Consider the following 17,345-nt stretch of genomic DNA (forward strand, 5'->3'; position numbering starts at 1 on the left):
GCTAGCAGAGATAAGGAGATGATTGGCCCTTGTATAAGGCGGCAATGGTCAGGCCACAATTAGAGTACGGCACACAGGTCTGGAGGCCTCATTTTAGGAAGGATGTAGATCTGCTGGGGCAATGAGATTGGTGAATGTAATAAAGGGTTGCTGTTACCAAGAATGGCTTAAATTCTGCAAATTGCAGGATCTGGCAATGTGGCACCTGCGATGTGATCTAATTGAGATGTGTAAGGCCTTGTATTGTTTGAGCAAGCTCAATGCTGATGGCATTCTTCTTCTTGCTCAGATTACTCACCTGAGGGGACACAAATTCAAATTGGGAAAAGACAATTGTAAAATAGATGTGTGGAAATTTTCCTTTAGTTGTAACAAACTTTCAACTGTCGTAGTGGAGATAGACAACTTAAATAAGTTCAAAGCAGAACTGAACAAGCATTTGGAGTGAATAAATCGGTGAAATGGGAATGATTTGTTTTTTTTTTGGCTGATGATATATAAGTTTGCTTTCTTGCATCATATGCCTCTACTAATGCTAATGCTGTCAACATTAAATGCATGTGGAAAAATATATGGCCAGAGTCAGTTCATTCAGGAAATATGATCGAACCGGCAGAAAATGGAATCAGTATGATTGTAGATATTGCTAAGTCGGTAGGAGGAGAAGGTTTTAATGATATGACTACTGGAGCCCTCGTGGATAGCACCAGTTGGCAGAATTGCCATCCCCCCCACTAGGGAATAGAGCTAAGTTCGAATCCCGTTGATGACGGAAGAAATTTTTTTTGGGGTCTTTTTCACAATGTGGCTGAGTAAGTCAGTCTTAGGCGAGGTTAGTATGGTTTTTTTACGAAACTCTGGTTTTTCGTCCAGCAAAATAGAAAATCGACCTCAGAACACTCGCAATTTATAGACAATATACACAGAACAACATGACATTAGTCGCTGATGCTCCTAAAAAAAAAAAGGTATGATTACTGAAGATGTTCAGGAATTATTGATAAAAAGAAAGGCTAGCCAAACAGATTTGGTGGAAATGGTAAAAAAAAAAAAAAAAAAGGTAAACTGCATCCATTATCAACCCACTGCAGGATGGAAGCCTCCTCAACAACTCATGCTGAGGGAAATGGACCATAATCTGCCACGCTGGTCTAGTGCGGGTTGGCAGATCGACCGTATTTAGCAGTCAGGGGCTTGAACCCCGGTCTACTCAAAGAGAGTGTGCTACTGCACTCCCGCTCCTGACCATGTGGAAATGGTATTGGAGGTAAATCAAATCAATTCAGAGGATGATAGTGCAGTTGAAAATTCTGAAGTTCCAAGTTTTACTCTAAAAAGTGTATGGGAAGGCATAAAGTTAGCTGAGCAATTAGAATCTTATTTTTGGAATGCAGATTCTTCAAATGAAAGGAGCCCAAAGTTCAAAAAGGAGCTTCAAAAATGCTTAGTTCCATACAATGAAATTTGCAAAGATCTATCAAAAACAAACGCGGATTAATGATTTTTTAAAGAAAGCAGAAGATACCCGAAATCTAGAATGGTGTATTTATGTTAGTTTTTGGAATGTATTTTACGTTTCAGACAAATTGGGATATTGCTCCTCAGTATGTGACTATATTTCCTGAATGCTATCCATCCAAAATTTATTCTTCTCTTGACTTCCAGCCATTTATCATTATTACAGCTAATGACTTGTCCCAGATAAGTTTGGTACTGGTTCTTCTATAACACCATTTTGCACTATGCGAGATTTTATAGGAACCTTACTACCATGTTATATTTATATATATATATATAAATAATATGATATATAAAAGAAAAAAAAGGAGAAAGTGAAAAAAAGAAAGGGAGATTTATGGAGAAGGACCACTGACAGATGGAAAGTAACCATAATGAATATAAATGATATAAGTAATAAGCTAAAGATTATAATGATTTATGCACCAACATCGAGCCATGATGATGAAGAGGTTGAAGAAATGTACACTGAAATTGAGAGTCTTCTAGATGAGCAGAAAACCCACTACACTATTATTATGGGGGACTTCAATGCTAAGGTTGGAAAAAGGCAAAACAGCACAGAAAGAGGAACTATAGGAAATTTTGGAATTGGTGAAAGAAATAAAAGAGGTGAAAGACTTCTGGAATTTGCAGAATCTCAACGACTGTCAGTAATGAACACTTTTTTCAAGAAAAGGGTGAACAGAAAGTGGACATGGATGAGTCCAAATGGATTAACAACTAATGAAATCGACTTCATCTTCACTAACAGAAGATATATTGTGAATGATGTTACCGTCCTGAATAAGGTAAATGTTGGAAGTGATCACAGAATGGTAAGATGTACACTTGATATAGATGTAGGAAAGGAAAGGAAAAAACTGACTCGAGTAAATAATACAAAGGTCTTTGACATAACAGAAGAGGAGAAAAAGCAGTATGTACTGGAACTTAAGAACAAGTTTGAGCTTCTGCAGACTGCTCAGGATCAAGATATCGACGAGGAATATTACAACTTTCGAAAGTGATAAAGCCCAAGAAACCTATAGGGAAACAGAAATCTAAAGAAGAAAAAATTAGTCAAGAAACACTTGTCATGATGAACCAAAGACGACAAATGAAGAGCAAGAAAAACACTGACAGGGAGAAAATTGAGTATACTGAGTTATGCAAAGCCATTAGAAAGAGACTCAGAGAGGACATAAGAAGATTTAACACAAGAAAAGTAGAACAAGCATTAAGGGAAAACACAGGATTTAAATCAGCAGCCATGAGCAATGATACTGAAACTGAAGAATAGCGATGGTGTACTTATAAACAGCAGAGAAGGCATAATTCAAATAGCAGAAGACTACTATAGAGAATTATACAAGGAGCGAGGGAATGATGCCAGCAGTGGGGAAGATGGATTGCAAAGTAGCAACACATTCAACATACCCGATATTCTTCCCGATGAGGTAGAACATGCATTGAAGAAAATGAAGAATCAGAAAGCCCCGGGGGAGATGAAGTTACTGTAGAGTTGTTAAAATTGGGAGGAAGAGACATAACACAAAAACTGGCAAGGCTCTTCACAAAGTGCATTAGAAAAGGTGTGACGCCTAAGCAGTGGAATAATGCAATCATAGTTTTGCTGCATAAGAAAGGAGATAAATCAGAAATTGGAAATTATAGACCAATTAGCTTGTTATCCCACATCTACAAGTTGTTCACAAGGGTCATTACTAACAGATTAGAAAGAATACTTGATGAGAATCAACCGAAAGAGGAAGCTGGCTTTAGGACAGGATTCTCAACTATGGATCACCTTCACGTAATATCACAGCTAATGGAGAAAGCAAATGAATATAAAACACCATTATGCCTGGCATTTGTGGATTATGAAAAGGCGTTTGACTCCATACAGCATAAGGCAATGTTCCAGGCACTGGAAAGACAAGGCATAGATACTCCATATATTATGATTTTGAAGAAAATATATGAGAGTGCTACATCCTTTATTAGACTAGACAAAGACAGTAGCAAATTTAAAATCGAGAAAGGAGTTCGACAAGGAGACACAATATCTCCGAAGCTGTTTACTGCTGCCCTTGAGGAAGCTTTCAGAAGATTAGACTGGTCGCAGAAAGGAGTCAATGTGAACGGAGAGTACCTATACCATTTACGATTTGCAGATGACATTGTGGTCATAAGCCACGATCCCAAAGAATTAGAGGAAAATCTTGATCAGTTATGCACAGTTAGTAAGGATTTTGGACTAAAGATGAATATGGCTAAAACAAAAGTAATGATGAACAAGTATGCCACGGAAAGGGAAATAATGATTGAAGGAGCAGTAATTGAAAAGGTGGAGTCATATACTTATCTGGGACAAGTTATTAGCTGTAATAATGATAAATGGCTGGAAGTCAAGAGAAAAATAAATTTTGGATGGATAGCATTCAAGAAATATAGTCACATACTGAAGAGCAATATCCCAGTTTGTCTGAAACGTAAAATAATGAATCAGTGTATACTCCCCACCATGACTTATGGAAGTGAAACTTGGGCACTCACCAAAAGAATGGAAGAGAAGCTAAGAACTACACAGCGAAGAATGGAACGAATTATATTGGGAATCAGACTGTTAGATAAGAAGAGAAACACATGGATTAGGCAGCAAACTCAAGTAAAGGACATTCTTATCAAAACTAAAGAACTAAAATGGTCTTGGGCAGGACACATAGCTCGAAGACATGATGACAGATGGACTAAGAAAATAACAGAATGGTACCCAAGAGGAGCTAGAAGAAAACCTGGAAGACGAAGGCGGAGATGGATAGATGAAATTCATGAGTTTTTGAGTAGTAAATGGATGGCCAGTGCTCAAAACAGAAGGAACTGGAAAGTTGCTGGAGAGGCCTTCATCGTGCAGTGGATTGAAAATGGCTGATGATGATGATGATAAGTAATAGAGAGAATAAATATAGAAAAAAGAGTTAAAGACATACAGTAAAATCTCGTAAATACGTTTTATACAAAGTACTCATTTATATGAAGCACATACCATTCCCCTGTGAAAGTATAGGCTTTTCTATGTAAATATATTTGTTTATTACGAAATTCAGTTAATATGTATTACAAAGTTCTTTTTCACCCTGTGAGAAATAAATATTGTCATTTTGTATGTTGAATACAAATCTTGGCAGAGCGATCCGATTATTGCCACCTGGCTTCCTACTTCCCGAAGGGTTTCTTTCTTTGTTTTCTTTTGTTGTTACGAGCATTAGCAACTAAGGCCATATTGCTCCGGGGATATGCGGTGGTAATTTCCCGACCTTTCCGCATCCTCCGTGTTTGGTGGTCATCGGCTCGAACCCCGGTCTGATCAAGAAGCGTGTGCTACGCACTGCTGCTCCTGTCCACCTGGCTACGGAGGCGTGTCCCGAAGGATGGCACTGACTTGTTAGAAATTAGTTTTGTGTAAACAAAAGCAGTTTATGGTAGCTACATCAAGTGCACTCTGATAAACATCTTTCGGAAGGATGAGTTGTTAAATTAACAAAGAAATAAAAAGTTTTTCTAAGTTATTTACATTCACTCCCTCTCTCTCCAAGGGAAAAGTTAGTTGCAATCGTTACCCCAGTTCAAAGTCTTTTGCTACCGTATACAGCAATCTAATTTTTGTGTCATTTTATCTGAGCTGATGGTCTTTTTTGGAACTTGTGTCTTTAAATTAATTTAAAATTTGTTTATATTAAATCTTATCTAGCAGTGTTATGGTGACAAAATGTAAAAATGAATGATGGAATTTAATCTGGAAATAAAACTAAAAATTGTACAAGAGACTGATAGGATGGAAAGAAGCAAAACGGACATTGCAAAGGAATACAACATCCCTTTACCTACTTTATGTACAATACTGAAAAACCGAAAAAGACTTGAAGTGCTTGACACTGGAGCAGCAATGAAAAACAGGAAACAAATTTGTGGTGCAAAACACGCGGAGCTTGAAATAAAACTTTTCGAGTGGTACCAACAAATGCATGCATCTAATTTGTCAATATTATTTTATTATTTTTTTTTTTATGAAAACTCCAAACACGAAAGGTATCAAAACCTATAGTACTTAGTACCATGCATAGGTTGAAGGAGAAGTATGGGGGGAGGGAGATGCCGGAAACTTTGCTCTAGAGACTAAACATGAGTTTCACCACTTATTATTATTATTAGCCATATTGTGCAAGGAAGCCTGAGGCTTATGCCGGCCAAAAAAAAAAAAAGTTTCCCTATTACCCTGAGAGAGAGAGAGAATCACCAAGAAAGAGAAGAATGATGATATCCGGTTCAGGACCCTGGGTGTGCTAAGCCCATACTCACCAGATGTGAGCCCCCGGGGGTGTCCAATTTTGCATGAAAAGTCAAATTATCTAGCTCAGTAACAAGGAATTAGCGACTTCAAATGCAGCAGTGGCTGGCTCCAAAGATTTAAAGACAGGAATAACTTGGTTTTGCAAAATGTTTGTGGTGAGGCTGGATTAGTCGACAAGGAAAAGGTATGATGGTAGTGGTTGTGTTCTGTACAGTCCATTCTTGAAAAATATGAGGCAAAGGATATTTTTAATCTTGACAAGACAGGTTTATTTTATAATTTGCTGTTCGAGGAGAGTCTTGTCATGGTGGAAAATTTAGTAAAAAAAGACTCGCTGTTCTGTTATGCTACAATTCAGATGGCTGTACAAAACTACACCCACTTGTGATTGCTAAGTTTTTCAAGCCAAGATGTTTTAAAGCAGTTAACCAACTTCCCTGTAATTTTGAGGCCAATAGAAGTGCTTGGCTTACACTCAAAATTTTTCAGTCTTGGTTAGAAGTGGACAGAAGAATGGCTTCAGAAAAAAAAGGAACATTTTGATGATTCTAGCTAGTTGTACAGCACATTTTGCCAAGATACTTAAGTTGATAAATATAGGGCTGTTGTTTTTACCCTCCAGTACCACCAGTTTAATGCAACTACTGAATCACGGCATTATTTATAACTTCAAGAGAGCATATAGAGCCTGCCTGATAAGGTACTTGATCCACAACATAGGAGGGAACAATTTTCAGCCAAATTGGAATGTCTTGGATGCTATCCGTAATCTTGTTATTGCTTGGGACAGTATTGCATCATACATATATGATAAAAACTGTGCAAACAACATTGGATTCTTTCTTTAAATTAGATAATTTATTAAAAAGTAAATAGTTTGTGTGTCTCTTTTTAAGTTAAGATTGTAATTCTTTTTATTGTTATACTAAAATATTGTATATATCAAAATTTATGCTGTACAATATTTTCATTTCCGTTAATTGCTTTTTTTTATTTTATCTTACAAATAAAATAAAATCTTTAAAAAAATATGTTATTCCTATTTACTGTATTGTCAGACAAGGCTTTTGTTTTTATTTTATTAATTTAAATTATTACAATTAGTCTTAGATATACAATATGTACCAAAAAAAAAACTGAACAATTTTGGGTACCTCGTTACTACAAACCTCGTTATTACAAAATGTGAAAATTTAGGTCCCTTGAACTTTTTATTAACGAGATTCAACTGTATAAGTAATAGGGCAAAGAAATATAGCAAATGTCACGTGCCTGCATTATGTGTTCTTTCCCATATTTGTTACATTTAATTCTTTCTAAATTCACCTTTTTTTTTTTTTTTTGCAATTGTGCTCTGATTTGGCATCTTTACATTAGAAACAGACTCTGCTCGATTTATTATGCAGTTCTGGGGATATCTTGGGGTGTGGAATATTTATGTATTGTTTTTTTCCATAATTTGTAAGTTCTTTCATTTTTTTATTCTTTTAGCATATGGTGTAAAAATAATAATAATAAATTAAAAATAAAATAACAAAAAATAAATAAAATAATAATAAGAAGAAAATTAAAAAAAAACAAGAAGAAAATAAAAAAAAATAAGAAGAAAATTAAAAAGATAATAATAATAAGAAGAAGAAGAAGAAGATAAAAAAAATAATAATTAATAGGAGAAAAGGAAATAGACAACCTATACATTTCCCTCCTGCTGTAGGTAATTATCCAGCTGACCTTTGAATTTCCCCAAACTGTCAGCCTCTACCACCCATGTAGGTAACTTATTCCAGTAATTTATAACTCGCTGGCTAAAATGAAACTTACTGCAATTCAGTCTAAACATCTTTCCCTGTAACTTGAAATTATGGCTCCTAGTTCTAGAATCATTTATAACCCTGAAAATTTTGTCCTTATTCATTTTGCTTATGCCTCTCAGAGCCTTAAACACATCTATCAAGTCTCCCCTAAGGTGCCTAGTTTCCAAGCTATGCAACCCACATATTCAGTCTTTCCTTACAAATGCCCTTTTGCGGATCTCACCAGGCAAGTTACCCATCTTTGGACCTTTTCAAGAAGCACAATGTCTTTCTTTAGGTGTGGCCTCTGTACTGCTTGCAGTTCAAGACTTTTTCAACTCGTAATTTTTTTTAACAGGTGATTACAGACCTGTTAAACTAACAAGTCTGCAATTACTTGTGTCTCCCTTTGATACTCGTTTGTGAATTGGGGTCACATTTGCACATCTCCAGTCCATAGGTACCTCCCCTGAGTCCAAGGAAGCTCTCATAATTATGGTTTGCTTACTTCCGTTACTGTCTCCTTTAATATAACTGGATAGATCCCACCCACCCCTGGTGCCTTTTTTTTTTTTTTTTTATGTTTATCTTCAATTTCTCCTCCACTTTCCTCTCAGTTATTACAAAATCATCTAGCTCACTGGCAGGGTTTAATTCACCTCTGGCATTCCCCTCCCTGAATAACTCCTCATGTGTGAATGTAGATGCAAAATACTCATTGTTTGTTAGCCCTCCAAGCAGGATCATCAACAGTTGAATCATCAATATCCAGTGGACCAATCTGATTTATCCCTTTCCTTTTTAGAGTTTACATAGGTAAAGAACTCTTTGCTGTTTTTCTTTGCATCATTTCGCAAAGATTTCTCATAACCTGCCTTTGCCTGCTTAATCTCCTTTGTGACTTGGTTACAGGCCAGCTTATATCTTTCATAGGCTTCCATGTCACCCATTAATTTATATGTATCCCATGCATTTTTCTTCTCTGATGATTAATTCATCTGACTTGCATTTAGGTCTAAGCCTTGAATAATATTTCTTAGTTGGTATGTAAAGCCTAGTAGCTTCCAAGGTTAATTATCTGAATGCCTCCCATTTTGAATTTGCTGTTGGTAACCACCGTATAGAACTTAAATACTGTCTCAGACCACCATAGTCGCCTTTACGAAAGCAAAAAACCTTCCCTTAACCCCTGATGGTAGTTACCTCTTTGAGTAAATCACACTTCAGCAATCACTGCCACCTAGTTGTTCTTCTATCTACAGATTCTTAATGAATGAAGAATCACTACTGATAATCAGTTCAAGAGTATTACTCCCTCTAGTTGCCTCCCGAACATGCTGATGTAGAAAACAATCATCCAATAAATCCACAAAAGCCATGCTAGTGTGTGAGTGACCAACCCACAAATTTCAGTCAGTATCCGGGAAATTAAAATCCCCCATTATAAAATTCTGATTTACTGGCCCACTCTATTTCCCTATACAGTTTTTATTATACTCATCAGAGTCAATAGGCCTATAACACACTCCTACTCGTAATTTTGGTCTCCCAGTGCTTATATCACACCAGACTGACTCGACACTGCACTGTCCAGCTGTAGGTAATTATCCAGCTGACCTTTGAATTTCCCCAAACTGTCAGCCTCTGCACTGTCGACTGGCTGCACTTCCTTCGATTTTATGTGTTTCTTAACTAATAGCATAACCCCTCCTCCCTTCTTATCCTGTCTATCCTTCCTGTACACATTGTACTCCCCAAATTGCAGTTCTGCATTCCTTATATCTGTGTGACACCACGTTTCTGATATCCCAACAATATCTGTCTTTGATGTTTTGACTGACACCTCAATTTCATCAAATTTATTTACCAAACTCCTAGCATTGGTGTATACGCAAGTATACATGTACCTGTTCCTATTCTTAGCTACCTTAACACAACCCATGAATTGTTGAAGATAAACATAAGAAAGGCACCTGGGGTGGATGGAATCGAGCCAGTTATATTAAAGGAGGCAGCAAAGGAAGTAAGCAAACTCTTATCCATAATTATGAGAGCTTCGTTGGACTCATGGGAGGTACCCATGTACTGGAGATGTGAAAATGTGACCACAATGGAGGATCAAAGGGTGACACAGGTAATTAAAGACCTATTAGTTTAACTTCTTTTCCAGGGAAATTAATGGAGGCATCGGTTAAAGAAGCATTGCAGATCATCTAGACAAGACTTCAGTTATAGCTCGGACACAGCATGGGTTTGTTACGGGGAAGTCTTGTCTGACCAATTTGATTAGATACTATGATGTAGTCACAAAGGAACTGGATGCAAAGAATAATTTTGATATCACATATTTGGATCTTAGAAAGGCTTTTGATACTGTTGCACATGGAGACTGCAGCTATGGATAAAGGGATGGTTGAGTGGGAGAAGACAGAGAATAGTAATCAATGGTCACTGTTCTTCGTCGACTAATGTTATTAGTGGAGTCCCCCCAGGGTTCAGTGTTGGGTTCATTTTGTTTTCTGTATTCATTAATGATATTGATGATGGTATATCAGGCTTAAAATATCCAAGTTTCCAGGCAATGTGAAGGTTGTCTGGGTTGTTAATGACACTAATGACAGTACGCTGCTGCAACTGGATCTAGAAAACTTGAACAGATGGGCTGAGAGGTGGCACCTGAAGTTTAACATTGACAAATATAAAGTACTGCATATGGGAAGCAGTAACTGCAGAGTAATGAATCAACTGTGTGGTACTACACTGACAGTGGTAGAGTGAAAAGGACCTGGGGGTAATTGTGCAGGCAGATATGAAATTTTCTGAGTAGTGCAGACAGTCTGCAAGAGTAGCTCATGGTGTCTTGTCAGTGATATACAGGAATATTTTTGCATGGATAAGGAGGTGATTATCTCCTTGTATAAGGCAATGGTCAGGCCACACCTTGAGTACTGTATACAGGTCCGAAGGCCTCATTTTAAGAAAGAACCTAGAGCTGTTGGAACGAGTACAGAGAACGACAACAAGATTAGTGAATGGAACGAAGAGTTGCTCTTACAAAGCTTAAGTTTTGCAAATTACAGTGTCTGGAGACTAGGCACCTGCGAGGTGATCTGATTGAGGTGTATAAAGCCTTGAATGGTATAAACATGCTCAATGCTGATGGGATTCTTCCTCTTGCTCAGAATAATCGCCCGAGAGGGCATAAATTCAAATTGAGGAAAGGCAGTTGTAGGATAGATGTATGGAAGTTTGCCTTTAACCAGCGGGTGGTTGATTGCTGGAACAAATTCATCTGTTGTTGTAGAAGTTGATAGCTTAAACAGATTCATGGCAGAACTAGACAAACATTTGGAGCCAATGGATTGTTTAAGTGAGAAGGGTGTGTGTTTTTGTTTTGTTTTTTTGGCTGTTGCTCTATAAGCTTGCTTTCTTGCAGCATGTCCCCTTGCTAATGCTAATAAAAAAATTAACTTTGAAAAAATTATATTTATAATATTATAACATCAAACTGTTACAGGAAAAAAAACTTATCAAAATAAACTTTACAATATAGTAAATAACCTTTGAAATCCTTCTCTACTTCACTAATTCTGCTCTAGTCTCTTATCTATACTTCTTTACTGTCTCAATGAAGAGCTCTAATTGGCATGTCTGCTCTAATGCTGTATGACTGTAATGCTAGCATTACAGTTATATTATTGACAGAGTGTAGAAATACTACCCAAAACACTGCTCTCTCCTGTCATTAAATAAATTGTAAACATATTTTATACATATGGTAAACACACACACACACACACACACACACACACACACACACACACACACACACACACACACACACACACACACACACACACACACACACACGTGCGCGCGCACTTCCATATCATAGATATCAGAGTGTGTGTGCATATACCGGTGATTTACATGCTGATACAATACAGTGAAACATTAAATCTTCAGTAAACTTTTACCAGAAGCTGTATGAATTTGTGAATATATTTGATAAATTGTGGACTTCATTAATTGTGGTCAGCTGATTTTCTATCTTGAATTAAAAGGCTGTTCTCTAAACAGAAATCATAGATAGCAAGTTGCCCAGCTGGGTCATCAGGAGTGGTAAAGTTAAATATTATTTAACTTTAACTTAAATATAACTGTATTTGGAGAACCAGTTTGTCATCCAATAACATTATTTGGAGAACGAATTTTTTTAAAGAAATTTGAAACAAATTGATTTCGCAAAGGACGGAGGCCAAAAAGTTTACAGTGCTGCTTGGTATAATTGAATTTAAAGAAATTGTTTTTTGCAGTTCACTTTTAATAGCAATGTGAGAATCTACCAGGCACTATTATGGGGGGGGGGAAAAAGTTGATTCAGTGGTCCTTGATTGGGGAACTGTTGAATACACAAGGGAACATAAAATATAGCAAATTATCCCGAGTCAATTGTGGCATTTTAATAATTCCTAATAGGAATGTTAGTGTCAGAGAATGTTCAACCAGGTGAATAAAGAACTGAATTTAGAACTGAATAAAGAACTGAATTTAGTTCTCAACATTTCGAGATGTGCATAGTTTGCTACAATATCTTTCTTGAAGCAATTTTAATCAGTTGATGTCAAACAGACAATTGAAATAGAAATTCACAGACAGAAAAATGTTAGGTAAGCTAATGTTTAAAAGCATGCTGTACTCATAAACAGGCCCGTGGCTGTATTTTAATATAAAATGTGTATTTTGACCTTGAAGTTTATTTTGTAGTGTATTGTCAACTTTAAAAACCTTCCTTTTTTTTTTTTTTGTTTGTTTGTTTTTGCCAAGGACCGCCTGTTTTCCTCTGCCTACAAATACTTAATCTCCAGCTTTTTGATATTATCTCAAAGTTTTTTTTTTTTTAATGGAAGTTTTAGTTCCATATACTGCTTGGCTGGTTATTTAAGATACTATACAATTATCCACAAAATATGTTATTAATGACTTTGCAGTGTTTGCTAATAGAGGCTATCTGCCAGTAAGCTTTGAAACAGCTGCCCTGGCAGTGCCTTCTCAGATTTTTAAGTGTATAGCAAATACGCCTATTGCAATGATGTACAATATAAAAAGATATTAGCAGCTATCACAGAACTAGATGAAAGTGTTTGCCTCTCGGTTGAATGTAAGCATGGATATAAATGCCTCACCTGGCATTGTTTCTTTACTAACTTGGAAAGTTCAACTTTATCTGCAGGAGGACATTAAATACAGAATAACAGAACAACATATGTCCCGTCACCACCAAATACGGAGGATGCGGAAAGGTCAGGGAATGACCACCACATATCCTGGAGCATTATGGCCTCCTAAAAACCAAATAACAAACAAACAAACAAACAACATATGTACGGGGGGGGGGGTGGCTTTCATATTCAGGCCATAAAGTTCGTGGCCTGAGTATGAAGGGTTTTACTTGAGGAATCTGTTAGCGTGTTACTTTTCAATTTCCTTTGCAGCATCAGTGCACTTTTGCCATTGATACTGCAATGAGTTGATTCCAGCTGCAAAGAAAGTTTTCTCTTTGGCCTCCAGGAATGCATCCATGTAGCAGGCGATGTCAGTGGGGAAATGGATGCCAGAGAGGTATTTTTTCAAATTAGGAAATTGGTGGGAGTTTGGTCGTGCTAGATCTGTTGAATAGGGTCTTGAGATGGTCCAAGATTTCAAAGCTGCATTCGTGTAGTGTAGCCATGGCAGTGAGAGACTTGTGAGCAAGCGCATTGTCCTGGTGGAACAAGACTCCTTTGCTAAGTTTTTCTTTTCATTTATCTTTGATGTTTTTACATAAATGCAACATTACAAGGTCTGTATAATATGCCTCTGTGTCTGTCTATCTAGTCTTTCTGAAGGTTAGCAACACTCCATCAGCATCCCAAAAAAAACTGATGCCATCACCTTGGCGCCTCCGTAGCCAGGTGGGAAGGAGCAGCAGTGCGTAGCACACGCTTCTTGATTAGACCGGGGTTCGAGCCCGTCACCACCAAATACGGAGGATGCGGAAAGGTCAGGGAATGACCACCGCATATCCCGGAGCACTATGGCCTTAGTTGCTAATGCTCCTAAAAAGCAAATAACAAACAAACAAACAAGCCATCACCTTGCCAGCAAAAGGAATCAGCTTGGCTTTCTTTGAGGGAGAGAAGAACTGTGTTTCCACTGTTTGAAACATAACAACTTGGTGTTAAAATACCAAGAATGTGAAGGAATATTCAGCAAGGTTATAAAAATAACAGTTCAGATCTTCTCTTTCCGGTGAAAATTTGGGAATACTCCTGTCAGCCAAGTCTGGACATCAGGGCCATTTGTTATGAACAAAACTTTGACTTAGTATTTCTGAAGAGGGCAAAGTCTGCAATGCTATCTTTCTTGAAGTAAGATGTTTAATAAAATATTCAATGAGAAATCTACACAGATTTCTCAATGATACTAGGCAGAAAAATCCTAGTTAAGGTAATGTTTGAACATATACTCTACTGGAAAAACAATCTTGTTTATACTTTAATATAAAATGAGTATTTTGTCAGTGAAGTTTAATTTCTAGTGCAGTACTTTTTTTGAAAAAAAATTTGTTTTTCTCCTAGTTTTATATATGTATATAAGCTAAAATAGTAGTAAATCTACCAAGAAAAGGAAAGCAATCGATTTGGATCAGAAAATTAAACTAATAAGAATGTATGTAAATGGTCAAACATTAACAAGTATCGCGCTGAATTCAGATTTGTCAATGATAATATAGTAGCAATATGTTACTAGTCATTCCCGAGTTACATAAAACTCGACTAAGTAAGAAGTCCTGGAACATATCTCTTATGTATGTCAGGGACTTCTGTATTTTTTGATTATCCAGGATATGTTTTTTACCATCTATCCCAAAAAATTGAGAGTCTACTGTATATCCCACAGATCTGACCATCAAACGCACCAACCCTAAAAGCCACCTACAAGCCTTGACAGCGAAATAACAAACAAGGAAAATAAAGTCTACACACACAACACTTTGACAAAAGAGACCATTTCAGCTTCCAAGCCACATAATCAGTAACATAATCAGAATTCAAACTAAAAAAATAATACACATCTGTAGTAACCAGGGAAACATGCTGGACACATTACAAAAACTAAAAGCTAATTTAATCCAGAACAAAATGCCTTTTAAGTACCTCAGATACCATATTAAAGCAGCTATTCAAGCCAATTTAACCCTACATCACCTGAACATTAACCCTAATAAAGTCACACAGCAATTGTTTGGGCCCCTATTAGACCCCCCCCATCGGGTTCATTGCACTCAGACAAGGCTCGTTGTCTGGCCGCACTGCAACCCGGACGTCCAAATTCAACCCCCCCCCCCATACAACAATAACTATAATAGAAGTTTTCATGCTTGATCCTGGATACATTAAACCCCATACCAATCCCAATGCTTTATAGCACTAACTTTACTGGATATTATAAATTTGGCAGCAAAGTGATATAAACGGCAACAAAAGCAAACATACCACCTTTCCTTTAGCTTATAATAAAGTCCAAAGCACCACAAGGTTAAAATCACCGATGAGAGGTTTGTAAATATGTACATAGTTATCCCACTGGGCATACACGGGCTGTTATGCTGTAGAAAGGTTATACCAGTCCTTGTCCAGTGGATAACATTACCATTTTGATTTATCAATTAAAAAAAAAAAACTGTAATCTTAAAATGTATTAACCTAAACATCCATATTGGTATTTGCTGTAATTCAATTACAAATTTAATACAGGTTGCATAATCACAAACAGACAATTTAACCCATCCCTTAAGCATATGTAATTATTAATGACAGACTAACCAACAGAACAGACCAGATGGCAGCCCGACCTCCTATAAAGTGGCTCGCGGGCAGATAGCACGTGTTTTCTCATACCAACCACCAGCTATAGTGTTCGCAGTATAAATACCTATATACTTTTTATATTTACTCTGATGCATACCTGTTGGGCTTTGGGTCCCAATTACAGTTTGCAGCTAATTATAATCCAAAAATTTAAAACTAAATTAACAATTAAAATATGTTTATTTGCCTTATTACCTTAGGACATCCATAACTAAACTTGAGTACTTACTAAGCAAAACTGTTATTGAGACCACAGAAATGGGTATGCATGAGACATTCTTTTAGTATGGCTATCTGTTTGCTCAAAGCCCATGAGGAAGTAGCAGAGAGATGGCCTTGTGAAGGAATGTTACCTTCCCAATTCTTCCTAGCTATTTTCCTAATTTTTCTTGACTTAATCTTTAATAATTCCCTTTATTTCCTTTCTCCTCTAACTTTAAACCTCTAATATTTTCAAACTTTACATTTATATATTTGTTAACTTGTTTCCATGTTAATTGTTAACATAGAACTATAGGCGAATCAACAACTGATAGAGCAACAATGGCTAGCCAATTGTTGCTCTAGCAGTGGTAATTAGGCCTTAATTACCAGTAATGCCTCCTGCCCAGAATAATAAAAATTTTGCTACTACTCGCAAAACAAAAATCAGTGTGGACTTTGACCTAATATATCAATGTGCGTATAATGTTTAATCCTACAATAGCAATAGCCATAGCATTATCACAACTGAAAATTTAATAAAAATAGAACATAGGCTTAAAAGTAGCATTCAAGAATATATATATATTTAGCTGTCTTGATATGTAGGGATCAAGTCGGGGATAGAATAGTCTAGAAACTACTGTATCAAGATATAAGAAACTCCCAACTCAAAAGCTCCCAATCAACAGCCCAAATGATATGAACAAAGAGGCCAAATCTAAGTGTGTGAAAGCAGTTTTCAAGATATTTCTAGTATGAAATATATTGAAATTTATGAATTCATTTTATATGTAGTCTCCTTCATGCCTTATGACTTCTTCCAAACATTCAGGTAATTTTTGAATGCTGTTTAACTAAACTATCTGCTGCAGTTAAGTTGTCTGATACATTAGGTCAAAGCTTCTAAAGGCAGAAATTTTTGTCCATGCAATGGCTCTTTGAGTTTGGAGTATAGATCATAATCACAAGGACTCATATCAGACAAAAATGTGATGTGAGGACTTACATTATTGTGGAGTAGGAGCAAGCACACCAACTTCCAACATCTGTTAACACTTCTGATGAGTTTTCAGGCATAATTTCTGATGAAGAAATTTTGCGTAATATCTACAGTTACCAATCTTCCAAGTGGTACATGATCAGCAGCAAAAATGCCCTCATAATTGTTGTCATTATTGTTGTCAGCAACGTTTAAAAGCATGGCAAAGATGGATTTTCACTGAGCTGATTGTTACTTTAGTTTAGATTCAAAGTTGTATGTCTGTGTTTCGTCAATGGAAGCAGTACATTTTAAAAACTCTTCACCTCCTTTTTAGTAATGTGTGAGTAACTGCATTGCAGTTTTTTTACACTTTTTCAAAAGAATCAAATAGATTATTTTGAACCCTATATTTGTATCTGTTATTTATTTTATAAACTTTATATAGCTTGGGTTGAAGGGTCTTTTGTTTTAGTTATTTTCAGTGTTATATTGTTTGGGAGGGAAAAATGTTTTGAGATAAATTAAGAAACTAATATAATTAGTTATTTTAATTTTCAAGGTTATATATTGGAAAAGGAATAAGTACTGTTAAAGTGATTGAT

The 17,345-nt window shown here is 36.4% G+C and overlaps 1 protein-coding gene across 2 annotated transcripts in view; it reads left to right on the plus strand.

The window, feature by feature from the left end:
* LOC150077455 (PHD finger protein 21A-like) overlaps positions 1–17,345 on the plus strand; it is a 177,478-nt gene that overhangs the window by 145,669 nt on the left and 14,464 nt on the right. The window lies entirely within an intron of this gene.

Source organism: Mastigoproctus giganteus, chromosome 12 (genome assembly GCF_048544385.1).
Source record: "Mastigoproctus giganteus isolate SK-2022 chromosome 12, ASM4854438v1, whole genome shotgun sequence".
NCBI lineage: Eukaryota > Metazoa > Arthropoda > Arachnida > Uropygi > Thelyphonidae > Mastigoproctus > Mastigoproctus giganteus.